Consider the following 13226-nt stretch of genomic DNA (forward strand, 5'->3'; position numbering starts at 1 on the left):
AGGCGGGATGGGCAGGAAGTGCTGCTTGCAGGGCACAACTGCGCCAGGAGATTTGCCTCCCAACCCTGGAGTATCTTGTCCTTCCTGAAAGGTGAAGAGGAACTCTCTTATGTGTAATTCCTTTCCCTTGGCCCTGGAGTTCATCTTAGAGAAAGAACTGTGTGTGTCTGTGTTAACATTTTGCTTAAGCTGCTGAGGGCATGGATGTTATATGATGTCCAAGCAACACAGGAGACAAACTAACCTGTGTGAGAAAATGTGAGTACAGAGGAAGAGAACAGGAGACTGAGAAGCTGGTGAGGTGATGGAAGGTCAGGTGTATGTGGCCTGAATGGCCAAAGGCCTCCCTCAGCCCATACCAACCAAAAAGGCTTAAAAACGCCAACATCTGAGGTGTGCCTTGAACTCGTAGTCTGTATGAGTGAAGCCCACCCATGGGCTGTGTGGGTGAAGCCACTGCCTGGCCCTCCCACCCCAATCTCTAGTAAAAATTGTCTTAGTAGTTTCTAAGTTTTATATATGTGCCTTTATGAAAATCAACAAGGAGGTGGTTGTGTTTTTCCGTCGGTGTTCACGTTTTTAGCTTTCTCAAAAGAACCGGTTCTTTGATTTATCAATCAATCTACTTTTTCTGTTTTCCTAATTCATTAACTTCAAATTTTACTTTTTAAAATTTATTTATTTTATTTATTTATTTATTTTGGCTGTGTTGGGTCTTCGTTGCTGCGCGCAGGCTTTCTCTAGTTGCGGTGAGTGGGGGCTACTCTTCGTTGAGGTGTGCAGGCTTCTCATTGCGGTGGCTTCTCGTCATGGAGCACGGGCTCTAGGTGTGCGGGCTTCAGTAGTTGTGGCACGTGAGCTCAGTAGTTGTCGCTCGCGGGCTCTAGAGCGCAGGCTCAGTAGTTGTGGCGCATGGGCTTAGTTGCTCCGTGGCATGTGGGATCTTCCTGGACCAGGGCTTGAATCCGTGTCCCCTGCATTGGCAGGCAGATTCTTAACCACTGCGCCACCAGGGAAACCCATCAACTTTTATTTTTTATGATTTTTTTTCAACATGTGTTTTTTTACCTTTTTTTTGTTTGTTTGTTTATTTATTTATTTATGGCTGTGTTGGGTCTTCGTTTCTGTGCGAGGGCTTTCTCTAGTTGTGGCAAGAGGGGGCCACTCTTCATCGCGGTGCGCGGGCCTCTCATTATCGCAGCCTCTCTTGTTGCGGAGCACAGGCTCCAGACGTGCAGGCTCAGTAGTTGTGGCTTACGGGCCTAGCCGCACTGTGGCATGTGGGATCTTCCCAGACCAGGGCTCGAACCCGTGTCCCCTGCATTGGCAGGCAGATTCTCAACCACTGCGCCACCAGGGAAGCCTCCCATGTATATTATTAGAGATTATTGAGTATAGTTCCCTGTATTACACTTATAACATGTTTTAGATTCCACATGTAAGTGATATCATATGATATTGGTCTATCTCTGTCTGACTTGCTTCACTTAGTATGATAATCTCTAGGTGGATCCATGTTGCTGCAAATGGCATTATTTCATTCTTCCTTATGGCTGACTGATATTCCATTGTATTTATTTACTTATTTTAAAAATGTATTTATTTTTGGCTGCGTTGGGTCTTCGTTGCTGCGCATGGGCTTTCTCTAGCTGTGGTGAGCCAGGGCTGCTCTTTGTTGTGGAGCACGGGCTTCTCATTGCGGTGGCTTCTTTTGTTGTGGAGCACGGGCTCTAGGTGCACAGGCTTCAGTAGTTGCAGCACGCAGGCTCTGCGGTTGTGGCTCGTGGGCTCTAGAGCACAGGCTCAGTGGTTGTGGCGCACAGGCTTAGTTGCTGCGCGGCATGTGGGATCTTCCTGGACCAGGGCTTGAACCCATGTCCCCTGCATTGGCAGGTGGATTCTTAACCACTGCGCCACCAGGGAAGCCCCAGAAGTAGAATTTTTGGATCATTTAGTAAGTTTATGTTTAACATTTCAAGAAACTGTCAAGCAGTTTTTCAGTGTTGTTCCAGCATTTTATGTCACCGAAAGCAATGCACGAGGGTTCCAGTTTCTCCACATCCTCACAAACACTTGTTGCTGTCATTGTTTTTGATTATAGCCATTCTAGTGTGTGTGTAGTGGTACCTTAGTGTGGTTTTACTTGGATTTTATAATCACTAGTGGTGTTGGATATCTTTTACTGTACTTATTAGCAATTTATCTATCTTCTTTGATGGAATATCTATTCATATCTTTAACCCATTTTTAAATCAGATTGTCTTCTTATTGTCAAGGTGTAAGAGTTCTTTGTATGTTACAAATACAGTTGCTTATTCAGAAATGTGATTTGTAAATATTTCCTCTGTATTTGTGGCTTATCTTTTTATTTCTTAATCATGCAAGGAAAAACTCCAATTTATCAATTTTTTTCTTTTTCAGTCATGCTTTTGGTGTCATAGCTAAGAACTCTGCCTAGCCCAAAGTCACACAAAGATTTTTTCCCCAATGCGTTATTCTGGGAGATACATATTTTTAGCATACACTTAGGCCTATGAACCATTTTTGACCAAGTTGTTTTGTGTCTTTATGATGTAAGGTAGGGGTCTAAATTCATCATTTTACATATGGATATCCAATTGTTCTAGCACCATTTCTCAAAAAGTCTAACTCTTCCCCCACTGAATTGCCTTGGCGCCTTTGTCAAGAATCAGTTGACTATAAGTATTTTCTGTGTTCTCTTATGTTCCATCGACTTACATGCCTGTCCTTACACCAGCCCCACATTGTTTTGATAACTGTAACGTTATCGTCAGTTTTGAAATTGGATTGTGTAAGTCCTTTAAATTCTTTTTCAAACCTGTTAGACTATTTTGGGTCCTTTGCATTTCCAAATAAATTTTAGGATCAGTTTCCCAGTTTCTACAAGAAAGCCTGTGGGAGTTTTCATGAAAGTTGTTATTGAATCTATAGATCAACTTGGGGAGAATTGCCATCTTTCACAGTTTTGAAGCTGCTAATTCATACACCTGAACTGTCTCTGTTTTTATTAAGTCTTCTTAAATTTCCCTCAGTAATTTCTGTTGTCACTGTACACACCTTACACTTTGTGAAATTAATGGTATTATGAATTGAATCATTTCGTTTTTATATAGTTTATTGCCAGGATGTAGAAATACAATTGATTTTCATATATTGATTTTGTATACTGCAACCTTCTGAAATTGCATCATGTCATCCATGGGTAAAGATCACTTTACTTCTTCCTTTCCAATACGGATTCTTCCCTTCCTTCCTTCCTTTCCTTCCTGTATTAGTCAGCTCAGGCTTCCACACAAAACACCACAGGTTGGCAGCTTACACATCAGAAGTTAATTTCCTCACAGTTCTGGAGGCTGCGAAGTCCAAGATCGTGGTGCTGGCAAAGTAGGTGTCGTCCTGAGGCCTCTTCTCTTGGCTTGTGGGCGGCTGCCACGTCACCGTGTGCCCGTAGGACCTCTTCTTTGGGAGCAGGGGCAGGAGGGTGAGCCAGCTGTGTGGTGCCTCTTCTCATAAGGACGTGAACCCTCTTGGAGAAGCCCCACCCTTATGACCTCATTTACCCTCAAGCTCTTCCTTTCTCCAGATGCGGCCACAGTGGGCAGGGATTCAAAGTAGGGATTTGGGGGGACACAGATACTCAGCGCAGAAGCCTCCCACCCTGCCCTCCCCTCCTCCGCACTGCCTGCAGCCTCCAGTACAGAACACACTGTCGTATGTTGGGCTGTGGAAGAGACATGCTCTCCTTGTTTCTGATCTTGAGGGGATGCACTCAGTCTTTCACCATGAGGTTGGATATTCACTGCGGGTTTGGGGGAGATGCAGTTTATCAGGCTGAGGAAGTTCTCTTGTAGTATTAGTTTGTTGAGAGTTTTTATCATGAATAAATGCTGGATTTTTGTCAGTTGCTTTTTTTCTGAATATGCTGAGGTGTGGTTCTTATGTGTTATTAATATATTACATTACTTGATGTTTAGATTTTAAAACAGCCTTGCATTCTTGGGATAAATCCCACTAGGTCATGGTGTTTAATCTTTTCTCTATATGTTGCTGGATTTGGTTTGCTGATATTTTTTATTTTCCTCATGATATCTTTGTCTGCCTGTAGTGTCGGGGTAATATTTATTGGCCCTGTAGAATGAGTTGGGAAGTGTTTCTTTCTCTTTTAGTTTCTGGAAATTTGTGAAAGGCTGGTCTTCATTCTTTCAATGTTTGGTAGAACTAACCAGTGAAGCCACCTAAGCCTGAGCTTTTCTTTCTTTTTTCTTTTTTTTAAAGTTAATTAATTAATTAATTAATTAATTAAATTTTGTCTGTGTTGGGTCTTTGTTGCTGTGCGCGGGCTTTCTCTAGTTGTGGTGAGCGGGGGCTACTCTTTGTTGTGGTGCGCGGGCTTCTCAGTGCGGTGGCTTCTCTTGTTGCAGAGCACGGGCTCTGGGCGCGCGGGCTTCAGTAGTTGTGGCTCGTGGGCTCTAGAGCGCAGGCTCAGTAGTTGTGGTGCACGGGCTTAGGTGCTCCGCGGCATGTGGGATCTTCCCAGACCAGGGATCAAACCCGTGTCCCCTGCATTGGCAGACGGATTCTCAACCACTGTGCCACCAGGGAAGTCCCTAAGCCTGCGCTTTTCTTGGTGGGGAATTTTAAAATTACTATTTCGTCTCTATTCTTGTTATTTAGTCTATTCAGATATCTATCTCTTCTTAAGACAGGTTTAGTAATTTCTATCTTTCTAGGAAATGTTCCATTTCATCTGAGTTATCTAGTTTGTTGGCATATAGTTATTCATAGTATTCTCTTAGAATCCTTTATAACCTTTAAATTTCTGTAAAATCAGTAGAATATCTCCTCTTTGATTCCTGATTTTACTAATTTGTGTCTTTTTCTCGGTCAGTCTAGCTAAAGGTTTGTCAATATTGGTTTTTTCAGAGAACCAGTTTTGGAATTCATTTGTTTTCTCTGTTGTTCTATTTCATTTATTTCCACTCTAAACTGTGTTATAACTTTCTTCCTTCTGCTGGTACTTTGGGTTTATTTGGTACCTCTAGTTCTTGAGAGAAGTTAGGGTTTTAAATGTGAGCTCTTCTTTCATACATGTATTTTAGCTACAGATTTACTCCCTGAACAGTACTTTAGCTGCATCCCATAAATTTAATATGTTGTATATTAATTTTCAGAAAATATTTTATAATTTCCATTGTGGTTTTTAGAATTGTGTTGCTTAATACCCAAATACTGGGAGATTTATCAAATGTCTTACTATTGGTAATTTTAAATTAAATTTTGTTGTGGCTGGAGGATGTACTTTGTATGATTTCTGTGGTATGAACGTACTGCAGTTTGTCTTACGGCCTCACGTATGCTCCATCCTCAGGCTTGAAAGGAAAACATGTTCTTCTGATGTTGGGAGGAGTATCATATAAATGGCAAGTCGGGTCAGTTAACTGTTGTTCACATTGCCTACATCGCTGTTGATTTTCTTTCTAGTTCTATTATTACTGATAGAGGTATTGGCGTCACTGTCAATGGCTGATTTACTGTTTCTCCTTTCAAATCTGTCACTTTTTGCTGATCGTATTTTGGTACCTTTGTGTTTATAGTTGTTACATCTTCCTGATGAATCGACTGTTTAATCATGGTGAAATACCCCTTTGTTTCTAGTACATTTCTTGTCATAAAGACGATCTGTCTTAAATTACTGTACCCCCTCCAGCTCTCTTCTGTACTTTTCCCCCATCCTTTTACTTTGAAACTATTTGTGCCTTTGAATCTAAAGTGTGTCTTCTATGGACAGCATATAGTTGGATCCTGTCTTTTATTTTTAAAACCAGTCTGACAGTCTCTGCCTGTTGATCGTCTGTTTATGTGTGTTATAACTATTGATGTGGGAGGAATTGTGTCTTCCGGGTTTTTTCCTGTGTATTTCACGCTGGTTTTGCTCTGCTGCTGCTTCTTTACTGCCTCCTTTTGCGTTGAACAGATATTTTTAGTGTACAATTTTAACACCTTTGATTTTGACCTTTAAAAAAGTTACTTCTGAGTGGTTTCTCTAGGTTTTTTCTTTAGTATGCATCTTTTTAAAAAAACATAAATTTATTTATTTTTTATTTATTTATTTTTGGCTGCATTGGGTCTTTGTTGCTGTGCGCGGGCTTTCTCCAGTTGCGGCGAGCGGGGGCTACTCTTAGTTGTGGTGCGCGGGCTTCTCCCTGCGGTGGCTTCTCTTGTTGTGGAGCACGGGCTCTAGGCGCTCGGACTTCAGTAGTTGTGGCACGCAGGCTGAACAGTTGTGGCACTCAGACTCAGTAGTTGTGGCGCTCAGAGTCAGTAGTTGTGGTTTGCGGGCTCTAGAGTGCAGGCTCAGTAGTTGTGGTGCATAGGCTTAGTTGCTCCGTGGCATGTGGGATCTTCCTGGACCAGGGCTCAAACCCGTGTCCCCTGCATTGGCAGGCGGGTTCTTAACCACTGCACCACCAGGGAACCCGCGTTGGGTCTTTGTTGCTGCACATGGGCTTTCTCTAGTTGCGGCGAGTGGGGGCTACTCTTTGTTGCAGTAGGCGGGCTTCTCATTGCAGTGGCTTCTTTTGTTGCAGAGCATGGTTCTAGGTGCACAGGCTTCAGTAGTTGTGGCACATGGGCTCAGTAGTTGTGGCTCGCAGACTCAGCAGTTGTGGCGCATGGGCTTAGTTGCTCCGTGGCATGTGGGATCTTCCCGGACGACGGCTCGAACCTGTGTCCCCTGCATTGGCAGGTGGATTCTTAACCACTGTGCCACCAGGGAAGTCCCTTTAGTATGCATCTTAATTTACCATTCTACTTCAGATGATTACTAATTTAATTTGGGTAAAATGTAGAAACTAGTCTACAATATAGTTCCATTTCCTTCCCTCCTTTGTGCTATTATTGTCATATTAAATCTATATATGCAGTGACCCCCCCAAACACAGTGCTATAATTATTTTATGCAGTCATGTCTTTTATTTTTTTTTTTTTTTTTTTTTTTTCCACACACACACACTGTATTTTATTTTTACAAGAGATAGATAGACTGACACCAAGCATTGTACATGGATGACCACAACAAAAGCAACAATGATTGCAATTACCAAACATGAAACACACTTATACTATGTCATAACATTGACATTCAGTCCAGTAATCCTCCACTGTAACAGCTCCTTTACTTTCCAGTGAAAATTGATTTGTATATTCTTTTCCTCTGAGTCCTTGTGGAATTTTTTTTTTTTTTTAATTCAGACAGAAAGTCACAAAAATTATACTCATCCTCATCAGTTCACTCAGTCCCATGTAATTAATTTCTTTTTTTTCATCTTGATCTTTTGTTAGCACTTTTATGAGTTCATCAGTTTTTCATTAGAGTTCTGAAAATGCTTATTCATTCAGTTCAGCAGTACAGTCAGTTACCAGAAACCTGTACTTGTCAGAGTCTTTTCCATGAATTTCTTGAAGATGAAACTCTTTTATAGGAACATATTTGCAAAATCATCAGAGTACACCCAGAACTGTCTGTAAATGACAAAAGACTTAAAAATGACCATGGTTAAAGATTTGATGAAAGTTCATAATAATGCAGTTGACAAGAAAATTAGTTATTTCTGAGATATACATTTTAAAGTAATAACTAGGATTATTACTTATAACATTATACCAGAACATATAAGATTTTTAGACGTTTCCTGTAATGTCTGAAACATTTATATTAACATATTTCCATACATATTTCCATACAAATACAAATATAAGATTTTTAGAAATTTCATGTAATGTCTGAAACATTTATATTAACATATTTCCATACATATTTCCATACAAATACAAATATAAGATTTTTAGAAATTTCATGTAATGTCTGAAACATTTATATTAACATATTTCCATACATATTTCCATACCAATACAAATATAAGATTTTTAGAAATTTCATGTAATGTCTGAAACATTTATATTAACATATTTCCATACATATTTCCATACAAATACAAATATAAGATTTTTAGAAATTTCATGTAATGTCTGAAACATTTATATTAACATATCTCCATACATATTTCCATACAAATACAAATATAAGATTTTTAGAAATTTCATGTAATGTCTGAAACATTTATATTAACATATCTCCATACATATTTCCATACAAATACAAATATAAGATTTTTAGAAATTTCATGTAATGTCTGAAACATTTATATTAACATATTTCCATACATATTTCCATACAAATACAAATATAAGATTTTTAGAAATTTCATGTACTGTCTGAAACATTTATATTAACATATTTCCATACATATTTCCATACAAATACAAATATAAGATTTTTAGAAATTTCATGTAATGTCTGAAACATTTATATTAACATATTTCCATACAGATAACCCAATGAAAGTTTAGTATTAGTTGTTTTGTTTGTTTTTTTATACTGCAGGTTCTTATTAGGCATCAGTTTTATACACATCAGTGTATACATGTCAATCCCAATCGCCCAATTCAGCACATCACCATCCCCACCTCATCGCAGTTTTCCCCCCTTGGTGTCCATATGTCCATTCTCTACATCTGTGTCTCAACTTCTGCCCTGCAAACTGGCTCATCTGTACCATTTTTCTACGTTCCACATACATGCATTAACATACGATATTTGTTTTTCTCTTTCTGACTTACTTCACTCTGTATGACAGTCTCTAGATCCATCCACTTCTCAACAAATGACTCAATTTCGTTCCTTTTTATGGCTGAATAATATTCCATCGTATATATGTACCACAACTTCTTTATCCATTCGTCTGTTGATGGGCATTTAGGTTGCTTCCATGACCTGGCTATTGTAAATAGTGCTGCAATGAACATTCGGGTGCACGTGTCTTTTTGAATTACGGTTTTCTCTGGGTATATGCCCAGTAGTGGGATTGCTGGGTCATATGGTAATTCTATTTTTAGTTTTTTAAGGAACCTCCATATTGTTCTCCATAGTGGCTGTATCAATTTACATTCCCACCAACAGTGCAAGAGGGTTCCCTTTTCTCCACACCCTCTCCAGCATTTGTTGTTTGTAGATTTTCTGATGATGCCCATTCTAACAGGAGTGAGGTGATACCTCATTGTAGTTTTGATTTGCATTTCTCTAATAATTAGTGATGTTGAGCATCTTTTCATGTGCTTCGTGGCCGTCTGTATGTCTTCTTTGGAGAAATGTCTATTTAGGTCTTCTGCCCATTTTTGGATTGGGGTGTTTGTTTCTTTGATATTGAGCTGAATGAGCTGTTTATATATTTTGGAGATTAATCCTTTGTCCGTTGATTCATTTGCAAATATTTTCTCCCATTCTGAGGGTTGTCTTTTCGTCTTCTTTATGGTTTCCTTTGCTGTGCAAAAGCTTTGAAGTTTCATTAGGTCCCACTTGTTTATTTTTGTTTTTATTTCCATTACTCTAGGAGGTGGATCGAAAAAGATCTTGCTGTGATTTATGTCAAAGAGTGTTCTTCCTATGTTTTCCTCTAAGAGTTTTATAGTGTCCAGTCTTATATTTAGGTCTCTAATCCATTTTGAGTTTATTTTTGTGTATGGTGTTAGGGAGTATTCTAATTTCATTCTTTTACATGTGGCTGTCCAGTTTTCCCAGCACCACTTATTGAAGAGACTGTCTTTTCTCCATTGTATATCTTTGCCTCCTTTGTCATAGATTAGTTGACCATAGGTGCGTGGGTTAATCTCTGGGCTTTCTATCTTGTTCCATTGATCTATGTTTCTGTTTTTGTGCCAGTACCATATTGTCTTGATTACTGTAGCTTTGTAGTATAGTCTGAAGTCAGGGAGTCTGATTCCTCCAGCTCCATTTTTTTGCCTCAAGACTGCTTTGGCTATTCGGGGTCTTTTGTGTCTCCATACAAATTTTAAGATGATTTGTTCTAGCTCCGTAAAAAATGCCATTGGTAATTTGATAGGGATTGCATTGAATCTGTAGATTGCTTTGGGTAGTATACTCATTTTCACAATGTTGATTCTTCCAATCCAAGAACATGGTATATCTCTCCATCTGTTGGTATCATCTTTAATTTCTTTCATCAGTGTCTTATAGTTTTCTGCATACAGGTCTTTTGTCTCCCTAGGTAGGTTTATTCCTAGGTATTTTATTCTTTTTGTTGCAATGGTAAATGGGAGTGTTTCCATAATTTCTCTTTCAGATTTTTCATCATTAGTGTATAGGAATGCAAGAGATTTCTGTGCATTAATTTTGTAACCTGCAACTTTACCATATTCATTAATTAGCTCTAGCAGTTTTCTGGTGGCAGTTTTAGGATTCTCTATGTATAGTATCATGTCATCCGCAAACAGTGACAGTTTTACTTCTTCTTTTCCAATTTGTATTCCTTTTATTTCTTTTTCTTCTCTGATTGCCGTGGCTAGGACTTCCAGAACTATGTTGAATAATAGTGGTGAGAGTGGACATCCTTGTCTCGTTCCTGATCTTAGAGGAAATGCTTTCAGTTTTTCACCATTGAGAATGATGTTTGCTGTGGGTTTGTCATATATGGCCTTTATTATGTTGAGGTAGGTTCCCTCTATGCCCACTTTCTGGAGAGTTTTTATCAGAAATGGGTGTTGAATTTTGTCAAAAGCTTTTTCTGCATCTATTGAGATGATCATATGGTTTTTATTCTTCAATTTGTTAATATGGTGTATCACATTGATTGATTTGCGTATATTGAAGAATCCTTGCATCCCTGGGATAAATCCCACTTGATCGTGGTGTATGATCCTTTTAATGTGTTGTTGGATTCTGTTTGCTAGTATTTTGTTGAGGATTTTTGCATCTATATTCATCAGTGATATTGGTCTGTAATTTTCTTTTTTTGTAGTGTCTTTGTCTGGTTTTGGTATCAGGGTGATGGTGGCCTCATAGAATGAGTTTGGGAGAGTTCCTTCCTCTGCAATTTTTTGGAAGAGTTTGAGAAGGATGGGTGTTAGCTCTTCTCTAAATGTTTGATAGAATTCACCTGTGAAGCCATCTGGTCCTGGACTTTTGTTTGTTGGAAGATTTTTAATCACAGTTTCAATTTCATTACTTGTGATTGGTCTGTTCATATTTTCTGTTTCTTCCTGGTTCAGTCTTGGAAGGTTATACCTTTCTAAGAATTTGTCCATTTCTTCCAGGTTGTCCATTTTATTGGCATAAAGTTGCTTGTAGTAGTCTCTTAGGATGTTTTGTATTTCTGCGGTGTCTGTTGTAACTTCTCCTTTTTCATTTCTGATTTTATTGATTTGAGTCCTCTCCCTCTTTTTCTTGATGAGTCTGGCTAATGGCTTATCAATTTTGTTTATCTTCTCAAAGAACCAACTTTTAGTTTTATTGATCTTTGCTATTGTTTTCTTTGTTTCTATTTCATTTATTTCTGCTCTGATCTTTATGATTTCTTTCCTTCTGCTAACTTTGGGTTTTGTTTGTTCTTCTTTCTCTAGTTTCTTTAGGTGTAAAGTTAGATTGTTTACTTGAGATTTTTCTTGTTTCTTGAGGTAGGCTTGTATAGCTATAAACTTCCCTCTTAGAACCGCTTTTGCTGCATCCCATAGGTTTTGGGTCGTCGTGTTTTCATTGTCATTTGTCTCTAGGTATTTTTTTATTTCCTGTTTGATTTCTTCAGTGATCTCTTGGTTATTTAGTAACGTATTGTTTAGCCTCCATGTGTTTGTCTTTTTTACGTTTTTTTCCCTGTAATTCATTTCTAATCTCATAGCGTTGTGGTCAGAAAAGATGCTTGATATGATTTCAATTTTCTTAAATTTACTGAGGCTTGATTTGTGACCCAAGATGTGATCTATCCTGGAGAATGTTCCGTGTGCACTTGAGAAGAACGTGTAATCTGCCGTTTTTGGATGGAATGTCCTATATATATCAATTAAATCTATCTGGTCTATTGTGTCATTTAAAGCTTCTGTTTCCTTATTTATTTTCATTTTGGATGATCTGTCCATTGGTGTAAGTGAGGTGTTAAAGTCCCCCACTATTATTGTGTCACTGTCGATTTCCTCTTTTATAGCTGTTAGCAGTTGCCTTATGTATTGAGGTGCTCCTATGTTGGGTGCATATACATTTATAATTGTTATATCTTCTTCTTGGATTGATCCCTGGATCATTATGTAGTGTCCTTCCTTGTCTCTTGTAACATTCTTTATTTTAAAGTCTATTTTATCTGATATGAGTATAGCTACTCCAGCTTTCTTTTGATTTCCATTTGCATGGAATATCTTTTTCCATCCCCTCACTTTCAGTCTGTATGTGTCCCTAGGTCTGAAGTGGGTCTCTTGTAGACAGCATATATATGGGTCTTGTTTTTGTATCCATTCAGCCAGTCTATGTCTTTTGGTTGGGGCATTTAATCCATTCACGTTTAAGGTAATTATCGATATGTATGTTCCTATGACCATTTTCTTAATTGTTTTGGTTTTGTTTTTGTAGGTCCTTTTCTTCTCTTGTGTTTCCCACTTAGAGAAGTTCCTTTAGCATTTGTTGTAGAGCTGGTTTGGTGGTGCTGAATTCTCTTAGCTTTTGCTTGTCTGTAAAGCTTTTGATTTCTCCATCAAATCTAAATGAGATCCTTGCTGGGTAGAGTAATCTTGGTTGTAGGTTCTTCCCTTTCATCACTTTAAGTATTTCATGCCACTCCCTTCTGGCTTGCAGAGTTTCTGCTGAGAAATCAGCTGTTAACCTTATGGGGGTTCCCTTGTATGTTATTTGTCGTTTTTCCCTTGCTGCTTTCAATAATTTTTCTTTGTCTTTAATTTTTGCCACTTTGATTACTATGTGTCTCGGCGTGTTTCTCCTTGGGTTTATTCTGTATGGGACTCTCTGCGCTTCCTGGACTTGGGTGGCTATTTCCTTTCCCATGTTAGGGAAGTTTTCGATTATAATCTCTTCAAATATTTTCTCTGGTCCTTTCTCTCTCTCTTCTCCTTCTGGGACCCCTATAATGCGAATGTTGTTGCGTTTAATGTTGTCCCAGAGGTCTCTTAGGCTGTCTTCATTTCTTTTTATTCTTTTTTCTTTAGTCTGTTCCGCAGCAGTGAATTCCACCATTCTGTCTTCCAGGTCACTTATCCGTTCTTCTGCCTCAGTTATTCTGCTATTGATTCCTTCTAGTGTAGTTTTCATTTCAGTTATTGTATTGGTCATCTCTGTTTGTTTGTTCTTT

General features: G+C 38.6%; 1 protein-coding gene across 1 annotated transcript in view; it reads left to right on the top strand.

The window, feature by feature from the left end:
- The window catches only part of CFAP92 (cilia and flagella associated protein 92 (putative)), a 126982-nt gene that overhangs the window by 59495 nt on the left and 54261 nt on the right, over positions 1–13226 (top strand). The gene's annotated exons all lie outside the window — the stretch shown is intronic.

The sequence above is a fragment of the Balaenoptera acutorostrata genome, chromosome 10, assembly GCF_949987535.1.
Source record: "Balaenoptera acutorostrata chromosome 10, mBalAcu1.1, whole genome shotgun sequence".
Classification (NCBI taxonomy): domain Eukaryota; kingdom Metazoa; phylum Chordata; class Mammalia; order Artiodactyla; family Balaenopteridae; genus Balaenoptera; species Balaenoptera acutorostrata.